Source organism: Macaca mulatta, chromosome 9 (genome assembly GCF_049350105.2).
Source record: "Macaca mulatta isolate MMU2019108-1 chromosome 9, T2T-MMU8v2.0, whole genome shotgun sequence".
Lineage (NCBI taxonomy): Eukaryota > Metazoa > Chordata > Mammalia > Primates > Cercopithecidae > Macaca > Macaca mulatta.
In genome coordinates, this window is record NC_133414.1 from 93,852,806 (window position 1) to 93,878,905 (window position 26,100).

The following is a 26,100-nucleotide window of genomic DNA, read 5'->3' on the forward strand; positions in this document are numbered from 1 at the left end:
CTTTGGGTCTAAGCCACTCTTGGGAGCTGCAATACTGGACAAATGTTTGCAGCTTCACTCTTGAAGCCCGTGAGACCACGAATCCACCAGAAGGAAGAAACACTGGACACGTCTGAACATCTGCAGGGACAAACTGCCAACACACCATCTTTAAAGAGCTGTAGCACTTACTACAAGGGTCCACAGCTACGTTCTTGAAGTCAACGAAATTAAGAATCCACCAGTTCCAGACTCACCATGACTAAAAATTTTTTATACATTTGAAAATAACTATGAAAGTGTTTTTATGATTTTAATTATGTGTTGGTAGCACTGGTCCAAAAGCTTTTTAAACACATTTTAACTATATGGTTTCTAAATTGTTTTCTAAACTAAGTTATTGTTGAAAATATTAACTTCCAATTTATTTTTATTCTTAGATTTAATAGTCAGAACTTAAAGTATAATCTTTGAAAATATAAGAATGCCTTCCCAGCAGCTTTGTTTACCTACTTAAGCCTCAGCAATGGCGGGCGCCCCTCCCCCAGCCTCGCTGCTGCCTTGCCGGTAGATCACAGACTGCTGTGCTAGCAATGAGGGAGGCTCCGTGGGTATGGGACCCTCCCGGCCAGGTGTGGGATATGATCTCCTGGTGTGCCTGTTTGCTTAAAGCGCAGTATAGGGGTGGGAGTTACCCGATTTTCCAGGTGTTGTGTGTCTCAGTTCCCCTGGCTAGGAAAAGGGATTCCCTTCCCCCTTGCGCTTCCCAGGTGAGGCAATGCCTCGCCCTGCTTCAGCTCTCGCTGGTCGGGCTGCAGCAGCTGACCAGCACCGATCGTCCGGCACTCCCCAGTGAGATGAACCCAGTACCTCAGTTGAAAATGCAGAAATCACCGGTCTTCTGTGTCGCTCACGCTGGGAGTTGGAGACTGGAGCTGTTCCTATTCGGCCATCTTAAGAATGCCTTAAACTTGTCTAGAATATAAGACATCAGTACAAACTATATTCTAGCAATAATTACTGTGCCTGTAGTTAGCATTTTTGGTTTTTTCTCTCGTTTCTTATATAGGCTATAATTATTCCTGTCAAGTTCCTATTCATTCCATTCTTGAAAACACAAATTTGCCACTGGACAAAGCTATATTTTAAATATCTAAGATAAAGATTTAGAACATGTGACTCCAGAGAAACTATTTCTCCACTTGTTACACTCATTCATTTCTCTAATAAGGTTGTTTGTGTTTTGATGTTTTTCCTGAACAGAATGATAATTTATTGAATGCCCATGAGAATTCTGGTACTAAGCTAACAAAAGTGGTTGAATGTTAAATTTGCCAAAATAATTGTACACAAAATTGACAGGCTGTAACAATGACAATATCATTATAAACATTTGAGTATTCAATATAGTTTTTAGATATATTCAGATTACCAGAGAGATCCTAGTAAATAATTAACAAATAAATTAGCTAAGTATTTACATTTTATACTTCCTTGGTATTTTTATCATGATTCCATTTTAGGTTTTCCTATAACTTCCTGTTCTTCAATACATAGCATTGGAAAAGTGAAATAAGTGAGATTTGTGATGTTTGGCTGGTAGGTTTTTGAAATATATATATAATGGAAATATCACTTGCATTTGTCTGTTTTCATTATGCTGATAAAAGACACACCCAAGACTGGGAAGAAAAAAAGGTTTAATTGGACTTAGGTTTCCACATGGCTGGGAAGGTCTCAGAATCATGACTGGTGGTGAAAGGCACTTCTTACATGGTGGCAGCAAGAGAAAAATGAGGAGGAAGCAAAAGTGGAAAACCCTGATGAACCCATGAGATCTCGTGAGACTTATTCACTATCATGAGAACAGTATGAGGAAAACTGCCCTCATGATTCAACTTATCTCCCATTGGGTCCGTCTCACAACACGTGGAAATTATGGGAATATTCAAAATGAGATTTGGGTGGGGACACAGAGCCAAAACATATCATCACTGTTCTCTGATGTAACAATAAAATGATAATTTTTATTTTTTCTTAAAATTTTAATACCAGTGTATCATATGGATGTTACCTTTACAAAGAAAGACATGATCAAAAAGGAAAACATAGTTTGTTCTTTGTATATACAGATATGCCAAATTTGGAGATCATTAAGATTCAGGGCATTATTTATGGTCTTTGAAAATCTATAGCGAACTAGGAAACAATTTATTTTTAACTCTGGTATGATCTATAACTTTGGTAAAAGAAAAGACAACCCAGCTGTGTTTGTAAAACAAATTTTAAACTGTCTTTTCTGCTCTTGTGAAAGTATGATTCATTTAATAGCCATAGCCTATTTTCAATGTTGATGCTTTTTGCCAAAAAAAATCCTTGAATATAGATTTAATTTGTCTTATATGAATACAAATAATAACCAAAATGTTTTAAAATTGTGTCTTACTATAAAAAACTGATACATAAGAAATTGTCCCTGCTTCTCAGAAAAGTAACTGATGTAAATATTAGTCAACACTTACATCTGTGTAACATAGGGACATACAAGTTTTGCATATTTAATCAATATTAATGTATGTTCATTTGAATACATGGTCAATATATATATTTTTAGTGTAATCTCCCCAGGACATTTCCAAACATTTTAAAACACTAATAAGTTTAAGAACCACATTTTTGTACTTTTTACCAAAATAATTTTATTTCCTTCTTTTTGTAAAGAGATAGTGATTGTTATATGTGAAATAATCATAGTATTTTCATATCCCTTCTGGACAAAAACTAACCTAAAATATAAATAAGTCCTATCCTCACTTATAACAATTTTTACTTGTTTGTTTTTTCTCTTTAAAGATGGAGTCTTGCTATATTGCCCAGGCTGGACCAAAACTCCTGGGCTCAAGCAATCATCTAACCTCAGCTTCCCAAGATGTTGGGACTACAGTAATGTACCACCAAATCTAGTTTATTCTCTCTTTTTTTAACAGAATCCTATTTTATGTATTCTAAATATAAATATAATCACACAGTATACATTTTTTAAGTTTGACTGTTTTAGCTCATTATTTTTGTGAGATTTTTTGAAAGCACATATTAATGCTTTCATTTTCTGTGCTGTATAGCATCACCATTCAATAAACTGTTTTGCAATAATACACATTTTTTATGTGACACTGTCCAATATATTAGCCACTAGCCTCTCATATCTATTGAGCCCTGGAAATGTGGCTAGTCATACTGGCTGACTTAGGTTTTAATTCTCTTTAATTTTAAATATTTTAAATTTAAGTGTCTACATGTAATGACTACAATATTTGAAAACAGACTTGTCAAATTTCATTTGTATGAATGTGTCAGAAGATCTATTTTACTACTAAGTTTTTAGATTGTTTCTTACTAGGGGCCAGTATAAATATTTGATAAGAATATTATCATACATGTTTTAAGTAAATGTATGTATATACCCCTTATAGAATATGTTTTAACTCAGCTTCAGTAGATTATGCTAAATGCTTTCCATAGTGTTCCTTCAAATTTACATATCTACTAGCAATATGAAAGACCCAATTTCTCCACATCAATGTTTTTGTTTGACAAGTATTGCCTATTTGTTTCATTTTAGTCATTCTTCTGGGTAATGCATATTGTATTATATAGTTAAATTGTTTTCTGCGTGCCTTTCAGTCACACTGATATTTAAGCACCATTGTTCGCTTTCTTCTTAAATGAATAATAATTATTATTTTACCTTCTTTTAATAATTTTTGAGAAATTCTGCCTGTTTATTGTGTAAATAGATTCACCTCTCTTGTCTTTCTCAGGGATATTTTAAATTTCATTTTTTCATATTTTTATTACGTATTGACTGAATAATGTGCTATTTTCATTTGATTGTTTCTGAGTGTTTACACTTTAATGCCATATCTGAAAATAAAATAGTTACAAAATGCCTTTAAATAATTTGCATATTTTTCACTGCTTTGAATGGGACTATGGTTCTCTCTGTTATTCTAATAGCCTCAAGAAAATTTCAAATAACTGGAGATATAACATGGAAAATTTGTCAACCTTATCAAGAGCAACAACACTGACTAGGTGATGTTTTTTCATTACTCTGTATGTCCTTTGGTGACAGCTCTCTGAATCCTAAATCTCCTCCATTAAGATTCTCTAAATCATCTCCAAATATTTTGATATGCATATTTATGTTTTCTTGCCATACTATTGACAACCATTGAAAATATTCAAAATAAATTATATCTGGAAATAAGCCTCTGGTAGCTTAAAGTCTGTTTGGGTAGCAAACATATGTCCATAGCAGTAATAATACAAGGCAATCAACATCTGGAAATTCTTAGGGATAAAAACATTCCACATAGTATATTGCTAAACTACTTTGTACCTCTGCTTCTAAATTGTAGTTTGGATATAATAAGAATACTCATCACATAGAGCTGGGAGTTATTGTAAGGATTAAATAAGGTGTGCCTACAGAGTGCTTAAAACAGTGCCTGGTATGGACATAGTAAGTACTTAGTAAGTGCTAGTCTTTACCATTGTTTTTACTGATTCTTATAACAATACCATTAACAGCATTAATGGTATTTGGTTTATATTTGAGAAGATTGGAAAAGGCTTTGCAAGAATTGGTAGTTGTATGAGTTTGCTTCAGCGGCCATAACAAAATACACCAGACTGTATGGCATAAACAGCATAAATTTATTGTATTACTGTTTTGAAGCCTGGAAATTAGAGATCAGGATGCCAGCATGATCTCTTTTTGGTATGTTTCCTCTTCCTGGCCTGGAGACTGTCACCTCCTTGCTATGTACTCATATGGCATAGAGAGATGAAGTGAGCAATGTGTTTGCTTTCTCTTCTTTTAAGAGTAGTAATCCCATGTGAAAAGATTTCCAATCCCGTGTTTTCATTTATACCAGATTACCTCCCAAAGTGGCACATCACTAAATACATCACACTGGGAGCCTTCAGTTCAACATGTGAATTTTGAAGGAATGCAGTCCACTACATGGTAGTAGTTAAGCTTCATTTTCAAGGGTTAATACAATTTAGAACTTTGACTGATAGAAGAGACCTTCTTGCAAAAGATCCAGGTGTGTAGATGGAAACAAATCTGATAAATCAATTTATATTCCAGAAAAAAAAAGCCACATAAAAGCCTCATTTTCTCATTATTGATACCAGTATTAATATCATCAACACCTAGTATTAACAACAGTAACAATAATAACAATCTACAATTATCAGGTGCCTACTAATTACTTGTGAAGAAGAGAGCTTTAACAATTCTCTTAGCTAAGAAAAATGTTAAAGATTTAGACAGGCTTCTCCTGCCCTGACCTCTCTTTCACCTCTGTTTTTATAGCTGGTCTAACCAACTTGTAAATTGTTTCTCTGCTCCTTTGAGATACAAATCTTTTTAAATGCTTCTTGCTAATGTTACAACTCAGACCTGTCTTTCTCAAGGACCTGTGAATGATCCTTTTGAAATGTAACCATTAAGAAAGCTAGTACTCCTGTTTCCCAGTCTCCATGGGAGGGTAAGTGCCAAACTTCAGTAGATTCCTTCCTTCAAGATGTACAAACTACATCCAGTTACAATGATAAAAGAAAGTTTACTTTTCCTATGGGTAAAGCCAATTAGCAAATACAGATGGCCTATGACCCTTCTGATTCAGGCTCTTAAATATACTCCACTATTTGTTTCAGTGGAGTTAAGTTCAGACTCCATTCCACCCTTTCTCCCCTATTGCAATAGATTTTAACAAAATCTTACTTCCCTATTTATTTTGACCAGTGGAATTTCTGCTTTGTCGTCTGTTGCTGCGCTATTTACGTATAATAATAGGCATTTATATAGTCATCTTAGTCGTCCTAGGAGTAAATAACTGTTTAATCTCCACTTTTAAAGTGGAAGACATAGAGTTAGACTAATAGAAATTAAGGAAAGGTCTCAAATTCACTTGTATCACAAAAAGTGAAGCCAACTTTTTTATCTCAGCAAATTGACTCTACTGACTTAACCAACATTCTACACGGCTTCCTTTACAATCATTAGCTTGAGCTGCAAGAGGAGAAATAGCAAGGATAACAGTTCATAGCTCTTTTTTTCTATCATTAAGTTGCTAGCAGACCCCACCTTTCCTCCTACAGTTCTACTCAGTGATAATTTCTTAATTATCCCTCTTTAGTTGTTTATATGCCAGCCTCATAGGACAAAAACTTATTTCTAAAAGTATAATTCTTATCTACTTCCTTGCTCAATGCATGTAGAAATTCTCCACAGAACTGGAAGTTGCCTACACAATAATAACCAGTTTATTGAGTTTACGATAATGACAGCTATAATTTCTTTAATATTAGGACTGAGTTGTACCATAGTTGTGTGAGTATGTTATATGTATGTGTGTGTATATGTTTACAATATAATGTCTTTCATTTTAAGAAAGTAAATTAAAATGGTTAAAAAAGATTAGATAAATTACCTTTTTATATTAATTTACTTAGTAGGCCTTTCTCATGCACAGGCACTTATATTGTGTAACTGGCATCCATTTGCAAGAAATATATCTTTTATTATGGTATTTCAGGTATATAAGAAGGGGAAGAATGCCACATTTATAGGATATAATGATTAGGTAATGAAGTATAAATGATGCATATCAGATGATAAATTACTGTCCAGATCTCAAATTAAAATTGAATTACAGTCTGTCTACTGATTAACTCAGACATGTTAGAGAATGATTGGTCCAGTATTACAAGCAGCACAAGTATTTTGGGTAAGGAAACAGCAAAAAATGAATTATGTTAAGCTGATAGCCTAGCATGTTACATAAAATAAGCATAACAAATAACAGATGAAATTTATGTAAATGTGAGAGATAAACTATATATGTTAGATTATAGGTTAAATTAGGAGCTCTATTTTTTCTTATAACACAGAATGCTGAATTAAATGTTTAAAATTTTAATAAAGATTTGTTTTTTCATAAAGGTTTAAAGATCTTAAAGATATTATATGGATCATATTTAAATTACAGAATAATGTGATGTTTATTTCTTAAAAGATAAAAATGAATGTATAACATTTTACAAGTTTTTATATTGCAATGAGATTCACAATCTGTGAACAATATACCAGCATATTGCTTCAGGGCATGACTATCAAGAGTCAAATTCTGATTACTAGGTCTTATGCGTGCCCAAATTTGAGTGGGTAATTTTTATCTCAATGGCATCATTTGTATTCAGTTCATCCATTGACATTTACCTTGGATGTTGACTTACCCTCCAAAGGAAATTATCAATTCAGGAGAAAAATGAAGGCTCAGGCATTGTAAAGCTCCCACTGCAACACATAAAGCTCCACTACCAGCAAGATAGCTTCAGCCAAAGCACTTAATTCCTTCTTGATCATTTGACAAAGAACAAATTTAAAGCTAGGGACTTAACTTAGAATTGATTTTTGCATCACTGGGACAAATTAAGAAGTTGTTCACAATGTTTAAACTGGATGGAAAAAGCAAAGAAAATGCTGAATAAAAGGACCCATGTGCTCTACATTCATTAAATACATGATAATAAAATATTTTTGAAGGTTAAATACTTAATGGTGAAGGAATTTTTGCATTGTGATGCACGGCAGTGAAAAAAAAAATAATTAATTTATGAGAAGTCGCATCACTTTTTCTATGCTTAGAGATGGCCCACCTTGAAACTGAACCTCTTTGATCAGGAAAATATAATGTCAATTCTTCCACACACATCTGTGTGAATTCAATTGTGTGGGGAAAACTACAAATGTAGAATGTATGTTTTGTATCATGTCTTTAATAAAACACATTATATAAGTATATATACGCAGAATTGTGACTTTACAAACTTAGAATTTTATCACCCATTCTGTGCTTCCATTCCATAGATTTTGCCTATAAATTCTCCTTCATTCTTAGAAGACTGTGTATGTGTGATATGAACTTATGTGTGTGTTATTGTGTTAATATTCTCATCAAAATGTGTCTTTACAGAAGTTCTGAAGCTGAGACTGTCCTAGAATAAGAGGGATATATGGGGCTGGCATTTTTCTACTTGTCACATTGGAGTAAATATAGTGAGGCACTAGATTGGCATATCCAGTGTTGTCTGGACTAACTAAATTGACCATGTCTTGAACATCAATCTGTTTCAGACTATTAAGAAAAAAATATTTCTTCTAATCCAGGGAGATAAAACAATGCTGTTGGACGTTGCCCCTCAGGGGAACATGTATTTGTATTGGCTAGTACTCTGGAACACATAAGCGTACAGATTTCTTTCCAGGACATTTTGATTGGGCCTAGATTCTGAGGTATTATACTGCCAAGAGAATTCAATCTGTGAGGGTTGCGATAAGCACTCAGAATGGTGAAGTACCCTAATTTCAGAAGTACCCTGAAGTCCTAGTAGGTTTCAAGGCCTCTCAGTGTAGGTAACTGTTTTAAATTCCTTTGAGCATTTTCTTTCCCTTAGTACTACACTCTCAATCTTGTTAACAATCACTATCATTTTTAGTCATGCTCTCTGTAATTCTGACAGGAGAGTGCCCTACCTGAGGCTAGAGTAGGGTCTTTACCGGGAAAAAACTCTGTCTCAAAGTAGCCATCTGAGAAGTTGTAGGACAGAAGTTATCAACAGAAGAGCAAAGACTTGGGCAACAAGACAGGCTAAAGTAGACTTGCTCCAGAATGTCCCTGAAATACTACATTGGAGAATACTCAATATTAGATGGGGGCGTGGTAAAGCAAAGGGAAAATTCTCCACAACGAATGATGTAAAACCATATTAAAGAAAATTTTGCAATATTTATAATCTCAGGTCAGTAATTTGGTAGACTGGGAAAACATAATTGATGGATATACCTGAAGTACTAAATATGTACCTATGGGCATGTGGAAAGTACCCCCTCTACAATGTCGGTCATTATCAAAGGGCATGCAGTTTTAGGGCCGCCTCAGACTCTAGGATTCCCTTCTCCTGATGTTGTTTGGCTTCATGTTGACATTATTTTGAATGTCAGCCTGCTTTTCATTTTCAATAAGATTAACATTAAAATATCACCAAGAAATTCTCTTTCTTCTTTCCCTCTCTGAACTTACTTACCACTCCTTCCTCCACATGGCATGTAAAGTTCCTAATTCTTTTCCTTTCTTGTGAAACAGAGCTTCTTCCTGTTCTGATGTGTGTGCAACCACATGACACCAAAGATCTTGGGATTTTATTTTCTTCTCCTTATACTGATGGAGTTATTTTCAAAATATACATACATATGTGAGTTGGCAAGAAACCAATTTTAATAGTGGATATACCTAAATGTTAACATTGTGTATTATTTTTATTTTTTTCCTTGAGCTTATTTTTGATTTCCAAATTTTCCACAATGGAATTATGTTATATTGCATTGCAAAAATGAATTAAGAAAATGCATTACTGACAAGCTATTTATGGAATAAAATGGGGCTCACATAAGTATGAAAAAAATGTGGCCAAATTAATTGATTGGTAAATTACCATTTCTCCTCATTCGTTTACCCTGTGCTGTCTCTTTCTTCTCTGAAGTGATATGAATCCTGGATAAATCTGATATATGTATATTTATGGCAGAGTAGCAATTTACATTTCACATGAAATTATGCTTCCAATTACTAAATCAAGGAGTCATCAAAAACATCTTGATCACCATAAAAAGGAAGGTAGTAATGAAAGTAATACACTTTTTGATATTACTTTAGGCAAATTAAAACTTCAATGAGGCACAAAAAGTTATGCTGGGAAGTCACGTACAACAAAAGCCTAAAGGATAAGCTCTATCTTGAAAACATCGCTCTTGACTTTTGTTTTGTTTTGCTACAAACCTGTTATAATCCAATTTATATGGACTAGGTTTTCTATTGTCTAAAGGTCCTAGACAATTAAAAGCCCCAGGTCCTTTTTAAATTTGAACTGCTGCTCACCTTTGGAGTTATTGAAAACGTCTCCATGTTTATTCTCAAACATGATTTTTTAGCTTCAAATTGTCTATAAAACTTAGATAAGAAACCACATACAACATATTTTATATTTCCTCATCTATGTCTTAGAAGTAATAAAGTAATAGAATGCATTTGATCACAATATGTTTATTTGTAATTAACTTTGGATTTTATTCTGGAATAACATGTTTTGAAAGTATGATCTTAGAATATGATTAATGTTTGAAAAATCATGTTTTCAATGGTTAAAAATATATAACAAGCAAATAACTCATTTTTTGTTATTTTTTACCATCTTTAGATATTAGATTTTGAAAGAGAATTTATACATCTGATGTGTAATAAAATGATTACAAAACAAGGTATAATGTATTATAACTTCTTAAGTCAAAATAATAAAGAGCACATGTTTGGAAGGTAGTGGCCATCTATTTTCAGCAAGGAAGAAAATTATATCAATATGTACACCTATAAACAAGAAAATCTGGGTAATAACCACTGGGAGATAAACTTAAGGGCTTTCAATTAATTCATGTGCATGACTCAATTTCAAATTTAGAAAAAGTTCATAGAAGCTTTATATTTGTATTTCATCATAATTTTCCTTTAATAAATAAATAATTAAGGGCAAGGTAAATACTAAATCAAACATAACGTTTATTTTTCCTAATAATGATCATTTTTACTCTCAAGACATGTCTCTACTTCATGTCATTTTGCTAGTAAGTACTTGACTTAGTAGAGCATCAGTGTCTTTACGATTTCTCTGCTCAAAGGCATTTCATAATCATTCCTTAATGCTACCTAAGAAAGCAATCTGTATTCACTCTATTTTTTTTCTATTCTTCAAAACTTATACTCTCATCTGGCCCTAGTGTACTGTTTGGAGTATCCTAACATACCCTGCTGATATTGCACTTAGCAGTTATCTTATTATGTTTCTAAAATGTCTTCTCTATTCACCTTTACTTAATACAATCATACATATGTAGAAAAACTTTCATCCCTGCATTTTCAATGTCTCTTTTATTCTTCTGAAGTGAAAAAGATACCCCCAAAATAGCTCTAAATTTCTGAAATATCTCTTGTTATCAGCCAGATAACATAAAACTTCAATTGTCTTTTTTTGTACTAATTCAAAAACATGGCTCGACGTCATTTTCTAAAATGAAGGCTTCTAGAAGTCTAGCAGCCTGACTTAAATTATTGTATATCCCAAATAGACTTAGTCAGTAATTATGTCATTAGTGGAAAGTTAAATATACGTTGATTAGAGGAAGAAATTATTGACAATCATAAAGTTCCCAGATGTAAATCTTCATATGCTTCTACAACTACATTGTCAATCTGTCAGCTGTGTTGCATTTTTCTCCATGGCCAAACATTTAGTGAGGGTTAGAAGGAGATAATAAATGAAGTTTGCTGGCAATTAATTTTAAGATGCTGAGAAAAAATAATTATCATTAACATTTTGGCATAACAGAAGAGGCCCATGTGTGTTCCATAACAAGATACTGGAAAACCCTAAAATAAGTGAAAAACGATCAGTTTTATTACTAAGTAATGATGTAGCAGTAGAGTAAATTCATTCTTGGCTTTGCTAGAGATCCCTTTTGCCAAATCTAAATGTTTTTTCTTTGTCTTACATGATTTGGTTGAATAATGGTGTGAAATAAACAAGTTATGAAATTAAACATTCATTCTGTAAGAAAGTATAGTGTATTCGAAATATTGCAAGAATATTGATTTGCTGCACCCATAAACCTATGTAACAAACCTGCACATTGTGCACATGCACCCCAGAACTTAAAGTATAATAATAATTAAAAAAAGAAATATTGCAAGAGTAAACATCTAACAACCTGAGCTCTAGTGATCTTTAAACATGTCTCTTATTCTTACTAGGTATCATAGAAATAATTTATAATGTGGTAAGTTTGACCTTTAAAAATTTCTCTAGGACATGTAACATTGGAATAAATTAAATTATCAATTTGTTGATTGATTCAGTGAAATTAATAATATTCTGATATTCCATTTGATGTAAATTTTATTTACTTTATTTCAAGAAAATAAACACAGATTCTAATGGGATCAAAATCACAAAGGAATTTTTGAGGTGGCATTTAAATACAACACAAAAGAAGCAGTTCGTTGTATAGATTTTGCAGATTTTGCGGGCCGAAATAGAAACTTCAGCCCTTTTGAATACCTCTGCTGACTCTCTCTTAAGTCTGTCTCTGAGGAGAAAAGAGAAGTTGGACTTAATCTGTAATATTGGTGAGCCCACAGTTGGAGTAGAAGCATTGTGCTCTCTTCCTATTCCCTCTTCTTTACATATCAGTTGCATAGAAACCACACTAAAGGTTTTAGGTGCATTGACTTAAGGTCTACTTTCTGGCAAATGGCTACTGATTTCTTGTTCATATCCTTCTTTACACTCCTTTACTCACACATAGCCTTTAATATAAATTTGTACACTTTTCTTCATTGTATTAAGTTCAACAACTGGTTGTTTGCAAAGTCTGAATTGGGAGTTTTGTGCAGAGGCAGTGTAGAGTACATATATGGAGGAATAAAAGTACATATTTATTCTTGATTCTCATCAATTCAAAATTTAAGAGAGATTTGAGTCTTTTAAAACTAGAGAGACTTGACTCTTTTGACAGTGTTTAAATATTATAAAATACCATTGAAACCCATATTTCCTCCTAAAAATGCTAATTTATTCCAATGTGAGAACACCTGAAATGTTCAATAAATTAATCTCTGCTATTTGCATGATGTGTGTTTGTGTGTGTGTGACATTTATATTGAGGTATGAGACGGATTAATTAGATTATATACCAATAGCTATACTGTGTATTCATACAAGACTGAAAAGGCACAGTGGCCAAAAAAATCTAAAGTCATAATTTTGAATTTTCACCATACATACAAATGTATGTCTTAATCAGTAACCATTAAAATATATAAACTCTTTGGTACTTGGCCTGATCACTAAAGAAGATCCTTTGATTAGTCCATAATTATCACAGTTCAGTTCCAGATTTAAAACCAATAATAGTAATAAACAGTATTATAATCGAGTGTGTATAAATTACTCTTTCTTCGCTGTTTGAGAAAAATCATAATTTTTTTTCAATAAATTTTACTGCGTATATTTAAGGTATACAACATGATGTTATGGGATACATATGGACAGTAAGAAGGTTAATAGAGTGAAGCTAATTAACATATCCATCCCCTCAGAGTTACTCATTTTGTTTTTGCTTTTGTGGAAAGAGCAGCTAAAACCTATTCCTTTAGCATAAGTCCCTTACACAGTACAATTTTATTACCTAAAGTTATCATGTTATATATTAGAGCACCAAACTTGTTCTTCCTATATATCTGCTACTTTGTATCCTCTGACCTACATCTCTCCATTTCCATCCCTCCCCGACCACTGTTTTGTTTTCTCTGTATATTTAACTTTTTTTTAGATTCCACATATGAGTGAGATCATGTAAGATATTTTTTTCTGTCTCTGGCTTATTTCACTTAGCATAATATTCATCAGGCTGACCATGTTGTAGTAAGTGTCAAAATCTTATTCTTTTTTAGGGAATAATATTTTATTACATAAAATGTATCACAGTTTTCTCTTTTTTTTTTTTTCTTTTTTATTGATATCTCAACCATGGTGGCATTTTTTTCAATACCATCCTTGGATTCCAAGGATGAATCCCACAAAATTCAATTTGATAATATTTTATTAATTATTGTCAGTAATTTTATCATATGGTATAGTTATTTTTGTCTTTGACATAGAGGTTAGAGTAGCCTTTTGAAAGGATTGAGTAATTTTTTTCTGTCCTCTGAATTCACTTGAGTAAAGTAGGGATTACCTAAAGTTTGGTACAAATTAACTATAAGATTCTGGCTGACAGAAACACAGTTTTGGGGATCATGCATTTAACATGTAATATTACACTTACTATGTAATGTTACAATTTTAATTTTATTATCTCAAATCATCTGACAACTATGACTCTCACCCAAGAGAACAAAATTGTTTGTAGCAGGAAAAAACTGACAAACTTGATGATTTCAAAGATAAGCTAATAGGAACTTTGGAAGAAGGTAAGTCAGTGATTCACAGTGTTCATGGTGGTTCTTTTAAGGGATGGGATTTGGTGAGTAAATGTAGCTCAGTAGGGTTTTCAATTTTATTATAAGTACCTTAATAAATGATGGTATTATAGGTAATTTTTAGTTTCTTTTTATATTTTTCCCTGTGTTTTTCAAAGAAAAAATCTAAATAAAAATCATATTTATGCTAAAGTGTAAAACAATAACACGAAATTCTGGCTCAGTATTTCTCAAAGGGAAAAATTTGATTTCAGATTTAATTTATTTAATGGTTACTGGTTACTCTGTTTTATAATTTAAATCAATTTTGGTAAATAATATTATAGAAAATTATCTACTTCATCTTAGTTTTCAAACTTAATGACATTGTACTTTAGCATTTTCTTTGGTTTCCTATTAGGTTGATGCAAAAGTAATTGTGATTTTCATTATTAAAAGTAAAAACCTAATATATTAAGTAGGTTGCACCAACCTAATACATGTCTATTTTATCTACAGTTATGTCTCATTTTATTGTTGTGACAGACCATGTTTTCTAAAAATGGGTACAGCAATGTTTCCAGTCTCAAATGCTCTTTCACAACCTTGCCACTCATTGTCAAGTAGTAGAAAATATTTTCCTCCTCCTTGAACCTAGGCAGGACTTTGTGACTACATTGAAATATAGAATGCAAATATACCAGCACCACAGTTTATCAGTTCATTTTTGATTGAACATTTGTGTTGTATCTGTACCTTGACTATTGTAAATAATGACACAATCAATATGGAAGTATAGATGTTTACTAGGTGGTGATTTCATTTGTTTCGGGTGTATTTTCAGAAAAGGGATTACTGTGTCTATGTTAGATCTACTTTTAATTACTTTGGAAACCTCCACACTATTTTCCATAATAGCTGTACCAATCTACTTCTTGCCAACAGTACACAAGAGTTCTCTCATTATCTCTTCTCCACACCCTTGCCATCATTTATCTTTTGACTTTTTGATAATAGGCATCCTAACAGATGTGAGGTTGTTATCTCATAGTGGTTTTGCTTTGCATTTCCTAGATGATGAATGATGTTGAATGGCTTTTCATATACCTGTTACCCATTTTAATGTCTTCTTTGAAGAAATATCTATTCAGGTCTTTTATTCATTTTATAATCATGTTGTTTGTATTTCTAGTATTGAGTTCCATGAGTTCTGTGTACATTTTGGATATAAATTCCTTATCAGATATATGGTTTGCAAATATGTTTCCAACCTTATGCTGCCATTTCATTTTGCTAACTATTTTCTTTGCTACGCAGAAGCTTTTTAGCTTGATGTTGTACCATTCATGTACTTTTGCTGTTCTGGCCCTTTTGTTTTGTTGTAATATCCAAAAAATCATTGCCAAGGCCAATGTCCAGGAGCTTTTCCTCTGTGTTTTCTTTCAGAAGTATTATAATTTCTGGTCTTATGTTTAGGCCTTTTATCTGTTTTAAATTGATATTTGTGACTAGTGTAATAAAGGGTCCAATTTCATTCTTCTGCCTGTGGAAATTCAGTTTTACAGGTGCCATTTATTGAAGAGACTATCATGTTCCCATTGTATTATCTTAAGGTGTTTGTCAAAAATTAGTTGACTGTATACATTTGAATTTCTTTCTGGGTTCTCTATTCTATTCCACTAGTCTATGTTTCTGTTTTTATGTGAGTACCATACTGTTTTGATGAATGTAACTTTAAAATACAATTTTAAATCTGGAAGTTCTATGCCACCAAATTTGTTTCTCTTTCCCACAATTGTTTTGGCCCTTTGAGGTCTTTAAGGTTTCACAAAAATTGTAGGATTTTTTTTTTCAATTTCTGTGAGAAATGCCATTGATATTTTGATAGAGATTGAATTAAATCTGTACATTGCTTTGGGTAGTATGGGCATTTTAACAATATTAATTCTTCCCATCTAAGAACATGAGATATTATTCCATTTATTTTTGTCTTTTTCAATTTCTTGAATCAATTTTCTGAAATTTTTAGTATATAGATCTTTTGACTCACTGGATAAATTTATTTCTTGATATTTTATTTTATATTTTGGATGTTACTGTAAATGGTATTTTAAAAATTTATATTTCAATTAGATCATCTTTTGAGTATGAAAATACTACTTATTTTTATGATGATTCTGTATCTTGCAACTTTACTGAATTCTTTTGTTAATTCTAACCGTTTTTATATAGAGTCTTTGTGGATTTTTTTACATATAGGATCATGTCCTTTACAAAAAGATAATTTTACTTGATCTTTTCTAATTTGGTCACTTTTATATATTTTAATTGCCTGCTGCAAGTGCTACTGCTTCAGTACTATGTTGAGCAGAAGTGTCAATAGTGGGCATCCTTGCTTTGTACTAGATTTTTATGGAAAAGTTTTCAGTATTTTTCCACTGATTATAATGTTACCTCTGTTTTTTTTTTTTTTTTTTTTTTTTAATGGCCTTTGTGTTGAGCAGCTTTTCTCTTATATAATAACTGTTGAGAGTTTTTGTCAAGAAAGGATCTTAGAATTTAATACTATTTCTGTATGAATTAAGATGATTATATGTGTTTATCATTAATTCTGCTAATGTGTTTTTTCATAATGAATGATTTGCATATGTCAAACCAGTCTTGCATGCCAATGATAAATCCCACTTGATCATGATGTGTAATACTTTTGATGTGTTATTGGGTTCAGCTTGCTAATGTTTACTTGAGGATTTTTACAGCTATGTTCATTGGAGAAATTTATTGGTACTTATGTTTTCTGTGATGTCTTCGGCTGACTGAGGTATCAAGGTGATGCTGACCTCAAAATGTATTTGAAAGTATTTTTTCTAGCTCTATTTTTTGGAAAAGTTTTAAAAACTATTGTCAGTAATTAATTTTTGAATTTTTTGTAGCATTCTACTGTAAAGATATCTGGTCTTGGACTTTTTTTTAATTGGTGGGAGGAGTGGTTCTCATTACTTTTTCATCTCTTTATATCTTTTCTGGCTTACTATTTCGTTCTGATTACATTTTGGTAGGTTGTATTTTTCTCGATATTGATCTACTTTCTCTAGTTTATTCAATTAGTTGGCATCTAATTGTTCATAATAGTCCTTTATATACTTTTTTTTTTTTTTTTTTTTTGGAGACGGAGTCTCGCTCTGTCACCCAGGCTGGAGTGCAGTGGCCGGATCTCAGCTCACTGCAAGCTCCGCCTCCCGAGTTTACGCCATTCTCCTGCCTCAGCCTCCCGAGTAGCTGGGACTACAGGCGCCCACCACCTCGCCCGGCTATTTTTTTTGTATTTTTTTAGTAGAGACGGGGTTTCACTGTGTTAGCCAGGATGGTCTCGATCTCCTGACCTCGTGATCCGCCCGTCTCGGCCTCCCAAAGTGCTGGGATTACAGGCTTGAGCCACCGCGCCCGGCCTACTTTTTACATTTCTTAGGTATCTACAGCAATTTTGGCATTTTCATTTTTTATGTTATTTGTTGGAGTCTTTGCTCCTTTTTTCTTAAACTATCTAAAGTTCCGTCCATTTTGTTTACTTTCAAAAAGCCGACTCTTAATCTTATTGATTATTTCTATGGTTTTCTTTTCCTTTTATTAATTTTTATTTTTATTTTAAGTTCCTGGGTACATGTGCAGGATGTGCAGGTTTGTTACATAGGTTGACATGTATCATGATGGTTTACTGCACCTATCCATCCATCACCTAGGTATTAAGCCCTGCATGCATCAGCTATTTTTCCTAATGCTTTCCCTCCCCCACACCCCACCCCCTGACAGGCCCCAGTGTGTGTTGTTTCTCTCCCTGGGTCCATGTGTTCTCATTGTTCAGCTATCACTTATAAATGAGAACATGTGGCATTTGGTTTTCTGTTCCTACATTAGTTTGCTGAGGATAATGGCTTCCAGCTCCATCCATATTCCTGCAAAGGAGATAATCTCATCCCTTTTTACAACTGCATAGTGTTCCATGGTGTATATGGACCATATTTTCTTTATCCAGTCTATTTTTGAAGGGCATTTGGGTTGATTTCATGTCTTTACTATTGTGAATAGTGCTGCAATGAACATACGCATGCATGTATCTTCGTAATAGAATGATTTATATTCCTTTGGGTATATACTCAGTGATGAGACTGTTGGGTCCATGGTATTTCTGATTCTAAATCCCTGAGGAATTGCCACACTGTCTTCCACAATGGTTGAACTAATTTACATTTCCATCAGCAGTGTAAAAGCATTTCTATTTTTCCACAATCTTGCCATCATCTGCTGTTTCTTGACTTTTTAATCATTTCCAATTTTTTTTTTTTTTTTTTTAGACAGAATCTCACCCTGTCACCCAGGCTGGAATGCAGTAGCATGATCTGCAACCTCCACCTCCTGGGTTCAGGCGATTCTCCTGTCCCAGCCTCCTGAGCTCCTGAGTAGCTGGGATTACAATCAGGTGCCGCCATGCCCAGCTGATTTTCATATCTTTTGTGGAGATGGGGTTTCACCATGTTGCCCAGACTGATCTCGAACTCCTGACTTCAGGTGATCCACCCAAAGTGCTGGGATTACAGGCCTACCAAAGTGCTGGGATTACAGGTGTGAGCCATTGCGCCTGGCCTAATCATTCCCATTTTGACTGGCATGCGATGGTATCTCATTGTGGTTTTGATTTGCATTTCTCTAATTATCAGTGATGCTGAGGTTTTTTTTTTTCACATGTTATTCTGTTTTCTATTTATTTCTGGTCTGACTTCTATTATTTACTTCTGTCTGTTAATTTTGAGTTTCGTTTTTTAGTTTTGTTGTTTTTCTAGTTCCTTAATATATAATGTTAGATTATATATTTAGAATTTTTCTTTTTTTTTAATATAGATATTTGTTGCTATAAACTTCCCTCTTAGAAATGCTTTTACTGCATTTCATAGGTTTTGGTATGTTTTGCTTCTATTGTCATTTGTCTCAGTATACTGTTTAATTTTTCTTTTGATATATTTTTTGACCTATTGGTTTTTCAGAAGCATGCTGTTTAATTTCTACATATTTGTTAATTTTTCAAGACTCCAGCTGTTATTAATTTCTAGTTTTATTGCATTGTGTCTGAAATGATACTAGATATAATTGTAATCTTAAATTTGTTAATACTTTTTCTGTTACCTAACATGGTCCAAATTGAAAGATGTTATTTACACTGGAAAAAATATATATATTCTGCTACTCTTAGATGGAAAGTTCTGTATATATTTATTACGTTCATTTGATTAAAAATGCAATTAAAGTTCAATATTTCCTTATTACTTTTCTGTCTGTTGATGTATTCCTTGTTGAAAGTGGAGTCCTGAAGTCTTCTCATATTACTGTCTTGCTATCTCCTTCTTTGTTTATGTCCATTAATATTTTCGTTATGTATTTAGATGCTTCAATTTGGGACATAATTGGTTATGTCCTGTTTATCAATTCACCCCTATATAATTAAATAATGACCTTCTTTGTTTTTTGCAACAGCTTTTGACTTGAAGTCTATTTAATTACTTGTAAGTATAGCCACCTTTGCTCTCTTTTGGTTAGCATTTGCATGGATTATCTTCCCATTTTAACTTTCAACCTATATGTGTCTTTAAAGTTTAAGTGAGTTTCTGGTAAGCAGAATATAGTTCAATCATATATATATATATTTATATATGTATTTATTTATATATATTTATTTATTTATTTATTTATATATGAGGAATCACCACACCGTCTTTCACAATGGTTAAACTAATTTACATGTTTTGATTGGAGAATTCATTCTATTTATATTCAAGATACTATTGTATTATTGATAGTTAAAAACATGCTGCTAGATATTTTGTAGTTTGTTTCCTAGTTTTTGTTGCTTTTTTCTTCTTTATATCTTTATTCTTTGCTAGTCTACCTTTGTGATTAGATATTTTGTAGTTCGTAGCTTTTATTTCTGTCTCTTTATTGTTTGTATATTTACTGCAGTTTTCTCGTTTTATGGTTACCATGAGCTTATATAAAGCATCTTATAGTTGTAATCTGCTTTTTTCCGTCGTTAACAAATTCTGTCATATACAAAGACTTTAGAAGTTTACCCTCCTCCTCACAATGTATGTTTTTAATAACACTGTTTACATATTATTATGCTTTTGTTAAAACTTATTAGAGCTTTAGTTATTTTTGATCATTTTGACATTTTCCCTTTATACTAGAGACATATAAGATTCACATACCATTATTATAGTATTGAAATACTCAGTTCTTGACTCCTTATTTACTTCTGCCAGTTAGTCTTATACTTTCTTATGTCTTCATGGTAATAATTAACATTGTTTATTTTTGTTTGGAGGACTCCCTTAAGCTTTTCTTGTAAGTCAGATCTAATGATAATATATTTTCTTGACTTTTGTTTCTGTGTGAAAGACTTTATTTCTTCTTATTTTTGAAGGAAACCTTTACTAGATATAGTATTCTTGGCTGAATGCTATTGTTTTTTCTTGCAGTACTTCGAATATATCCTGTTTTTCCTAGACCATAAGATTTCTGCTGAGAAATGCATTGATAGTCTAATGGATATTACATGTGGCTTGTTTTCTCTTGCTGTTTTTAAAATTCTCTACATGTGACTGCTTTTTGAGAGTTTAATTATAATATCCCTTAGAAAGGACCTGGTCTGTTTGAATATATTTAGAAACTTTTAAGCTTCATGGATTTGGATGTTCATATCTTTCCCAAGACTTAAGAAGTTTTTATTGTAAGTAAACTTTCTGTCCCTTTCTCTGTGTCCTTACTTCTCATAAAAATAACATTGGTTTGCTTAATGATGTTTCATAAGACCCACAGTCAGTCTCCATGCTTTTTCATTAAATTTTTCTGTTTTCTTTCTTCTAAATTATTTCCAAAGGCCTATCTTCATGTTTATAGACTCTTTCTTCTGTTTAATCTAGATTGCTGTTGAAGCTCTCTGTTATTTATGTATTTTTAATTTCCTTGATTGAATCCTTTAGCTCCAAGTTTTGTGTTTCTTTATTTTATGTTATCTATCTCTTTGTTACATTTATCATTCACATCATGAATTGTTTTCCCAATTTCCCTGAGGTGTCTATTTATATTCTCTTGTAACTTGCTGAGTTTCATTTGGATCATTATTTTAAATTTCTTTTCAGGCAATTTGTAAATTGCTTTTTCATTGAGGTCAGTTACTGGAGAATTCTGAGGTCCTTCGGTGGTGTCATATTTCCTTGCTTTTTCAAGTTTCATGTATTCCTGTGTTAATTACTGTGGATCTGTTGGAACAATCACCTCTTCCAAACTTTAGTGTGGCTTTTGTACAGGAAGACTTTCACTTGAAGTTAGGCCTGAGCAAGCAGGTTTGACAGGGTGCAGCAGCTTTTGCTCTGTGTGAGTTCAGCGATGTAGTCTTTGTGCAGCTTATTTAGTTACTATCAACATTAATGGCAATTGTGGGTGGTCTAGGTTGCAGAATTTTGTGGCAGTGACAGTGACTGCATAAGTTATTAGGGCCAGGGCTTTGTGAATTCTCTTGATCTTGCCTTCCTCACAGTGGAGAGTCTTAACTGAAGAGATATCTTTTGATATTGGGGCTAAGATGGCTCATAGGCAGTAGAAGCTGCATTGGGATCCAGGGCATTGGTGCACGAAGCAGCTGTAGAGCAAAGTTTTAATGGAACTACTGCAGCACTTGGGACTTGAGGTTTAGGTTCACTATCCCAAGCACAAGTGATTGCGTTTCTTTTTTCACTGTTCTGGGATCTGTTTTTCTGAGGCATACTTTGGCAGCTTGGGCTCAGAAGTGACTGAAGACTTAGTCTCCAGGGAGCTGGCCACAGATGCAATTTAGAACCTAGAACCAACAGGGCACAATAGCAGCTCAGGCTACAAGGGATGACAGACCATGTGGCGGTGACTCTGGACCTTGGTCTGTTGTGACCTAGTAGTAGCTCAGACTCTGTGAGGCCAGGTGTAGCAGCACCAAAGACCCAGGAAAGGCCAGATGCTGCTGTGCCTTAGGCCATGGGTTTTGAGGAAGAGTACAGCAATGACTATTACCCAGAAAGGCAGAGTGCCTCAGCAGTTCAGACTGGGGGTTAATCCAGTTCTAGGTAGGTGAGGCATTGTTGCTATTCAGCCTGGAGGTCGGGGTAGCATAGTTCCACCAAAGCTCTGATCCCCAGGGATACAAGGCATTGCATCTACTTGGCCCCAGAAGGTACAACTCCACAGGTCGGTGGAGTCTCTGGATCCCTGAGAGGTAGGGCACTACATTAGCTGTGGTGCTGGGAGATGAATCTCCTCCAGTGTGCAGGGGACTTGAATCACAATGAGGCAGGGTACCATATCTGCTCTGGGTCCAAGGATGGACTGTTCTGGTAGTTTGTGATGAGGCTCTGGGTTCCCAGACATGCACAAAACGTCAGCTCAGCCCTGAGAAGAGGGTGCAGCAGTGACTAGGATGGAGTGGATGAAACATCTATGCAGCAGCTTGGCATAAGGCATAACAACAGCTACGCTTGGAGATGGCATGCTAATTCACAGGCATGATGAAGCAACAGTGAGCCTCAGAGACTGAGGAATGTGATAACTACTTACCTCCAGAGCAGGACACACTCTTAGCAGTGGTTTAAGTTCCAAAATGGCACAGATAAGTGACAGCACAGGCTGTAGGAGGACATATGAAGGTGAGTGGGGCATAGCATTGGCCTCTTTTTGGGGATGGCTCAGTGTTTTGACTTTGGAGAGTTCCTTCAGATGGGCTAAGAACCTTTGAGGACAGTAGGGGACTCCAGTAGCAAAGACTGAAAGGGTCCACACCGATAATGGAGGCTTCTGGGTTCTTCTTGTCTCCCTTTTCCCTTTAGGAAGAAGTCCCTCCTGGTTTCAAGTTGATCCCAACTAGGGGGAATAGGGTGGCAGAGGCCAGGTGTCTTTTTTTTTTAATTTTCCCTTCTATATGAGGCTGTGCTTGGTTTCTGTGCTCTGCAGAATTTCTGCTTCTTTGCTGTTCCTTGATGCTTTTTATTAGTTAATTTAGTTTAAATATGATTGTTTATTTGTTGTTGTTGTTGTTGTGTGTGTGTGTGTGTGGCAGGGAAGAGTGCTAGGAGCTACTACTCGACTGTCTTGCTGATGCCACTTTTGACAGGAGATCTTTTAGAAGCTCAGAAGCATAGCAAGTAAAAAGAAAATTAACCTAGTACTTGAGAATTTTGAAAATTCCTATGAATAGTGTGTTACTACTTATGGAATGCCATTGTCAAGAAAATTTGTTTAATATGTTCTAATATTTTAACTCTATTGACAATATAACATATTAAGAAGTATGAGCCTATGCAAGTGTATTAAAATTGGAGTCGAATACAATGTATATTTTAATACTCATTTAGTTTCCAAAAGGATAATAATGTATATCACTCATTTGTATATAAAAAAATATTTTAAGTGAAGCAATTTGGGAACAAAAACTATTTCACAGCAAATACTGTTCTAAAATTATTTAATATTGAGAGTCTAAAGAAAGAATTACAATTTGCAATGAATCTCTATTTGAAATAAATAAGAAAATGTATGCACACTGTGTACAAGTCAAGTTCATGAAAGCTAAAGTATCAATAATATTTTATATAAAGTTTCTTTAATGGTAAAAATCTACATGTGTATATAACTTTATTGTTTAATAAATTGGTTTTGCTCTTCTTATTTAATTTAAACGTCAACTACAGTAGATCTTTGGGGAATACAAAGATACAGGTTCCTTGGTCACAGTAGCCAAATTGGAAGCCCTAAATAACCACATGTGACTTGTGCCTCTCATATTGGATAGTACAGATATAGAAATTTTCCATAATCACTAGAATATACTGTACAACCCTGCTTTTGATTATGCGTAATTTATCTTTTTGCAAGAAGCATGCCATACATTTTAAACAATCTATTCTAGTTTCCCCTGGGCCCTTCCAGTTGGACTCACCAACTCCAGTCCTTTCCACTGGTTTTCAAATAAGATGAATTTGAATACTGACTACATAGTCATCATTCTGACCACATTGTTGTTTCTGTGTTATAATTTGTGAATACCTCTTTTAATTCTCGGGTTCTAAAATTAAATATATTCCTTCAGTTAGTGTCCAAGCATCAGAAAGTTCAGCAGAAATAAAATACAGAAAGATTATCAGTGAATACCCTGGCTATAGAAACTGTTTTCCTCATCTAGACCAACTTTCGTTGAGATTTGATGGCAGTAAATTTATCCAAATTCTTAAATGCAAACATTCTTTAACCGTGTTTCTCCAACTTCTGTTTACATAATTGCATGTTTAACCGAAATTCAACACTTTATATTACTGTTAATGTTCTCTGGATGTGATTTTGTTCATATGTTAAGTTTAACTACATATTTTCTAATCATTCAACATGTTTAGAATCACCCTATTTCTGGGTTATTTCTAAAGTTGATCAACATAACATAAAAGTTGTCGTAAAGTTATTTTTAAAAAATTATGATAGGCCCGAATTAAAAACAGGGTGTTCACTAGCCAAAGATTCAGTACAGATTTTAATACATTGGGCAAGACTCTTTGGACATTTAATCAATTATAAATCAACAAAATCTACAGTATCCTCTAACACATGTTAATCTCTTTTTGAATTTCCTGAATTCTTCACATTAGAAAACATAATGGTTTTGGTTATTATGTGTTCGATATGTTTTGTACATTTAATTGAATAGTTGGCCAAAGCAATTGATTGAACTATATGTTACCGGATTAATATGGTGGGATTTACAATACCCTTTAAAGAAAATAAGGGGGATTTGAGAGCAATGCTGAAGAGGCTTAGAAACTTAGTTGGAAAATAGGTATGATTTGAATTCTCACAGTTGGATTATTTCCTACTGATCTCTGACATTTGGTTTTATGTATTGGACTCATTTTATTAAGAGTTCTTTAAAAATACTTGTACATATATTTGCCAACACATTTGAAATCAAAATGATTATAATTGTAAATATCAATCCTTTCTAAGATTTCTTTCTTTAGTGTCTTCATTTGTGTGTACTTTAGTATATTTGTGTATGTAAATGTGTGTTTGTGTGTGGGAAATAATGTGTTTGTGTCATAATACTCTTTCATATATGATATAAATACTATGATCAGATTACCTATCAGTAGGTAAATTCAGTATTCAGATTTCCTCAGTTTTACTAATGTTGGGGGGTGTGTGTGTGTGTGTGTGAGATTTAAGCTTCATAAATTTTATTATTTTTTCAGGTTCTTGTACATAGCTCCACGGCCAAGATAATGAATAATTACAATATTTTAAAAAATCCCTTTTGCTATCATATATGTTCAGCAGTATCTAACAGCCTTCACAGTATCTAATTAATATAAAATAGATCAATATATTATTAAATTCACATTTACAAAAAGAAATTAGGAATAATGTTTACAGCTTGTTTAGTAAGATGATTCACTTGAATTTCAATGCATACATGTCTGAAATATTAGAAAAAGAAATAATACAGTTTTATTGTAAACCTATCACCCATTATTATATAGGTTTAACCAATATAGTAAAGCTAAAATATCTGTAATGCATTACAAAAATTTATGACAAAAATTAAGAAATCCAGTACCTAATGACCATAAATAACACGAGAACTTTGATAAGCACTGGTAACACTGCATTTTTTCTAAACAATAACTAAATTTTAACTACGTGTTTGTGTATCTAAAAAGAAAAAATACAACTTTTCCAAGTATTAAGTGACACATATTTTAAAAGATATTATTGAAAAGTTATCAGAAACTCTAGTAATGCAATCATTTTTATTCATAAAATTATGAGAATTTAGTAAATATTAAAACCTGTTTTCATACAATGGTAAATTCCTATGGATTAGGATTACAGGATGGAATGTTTTTGAGATTTTCTC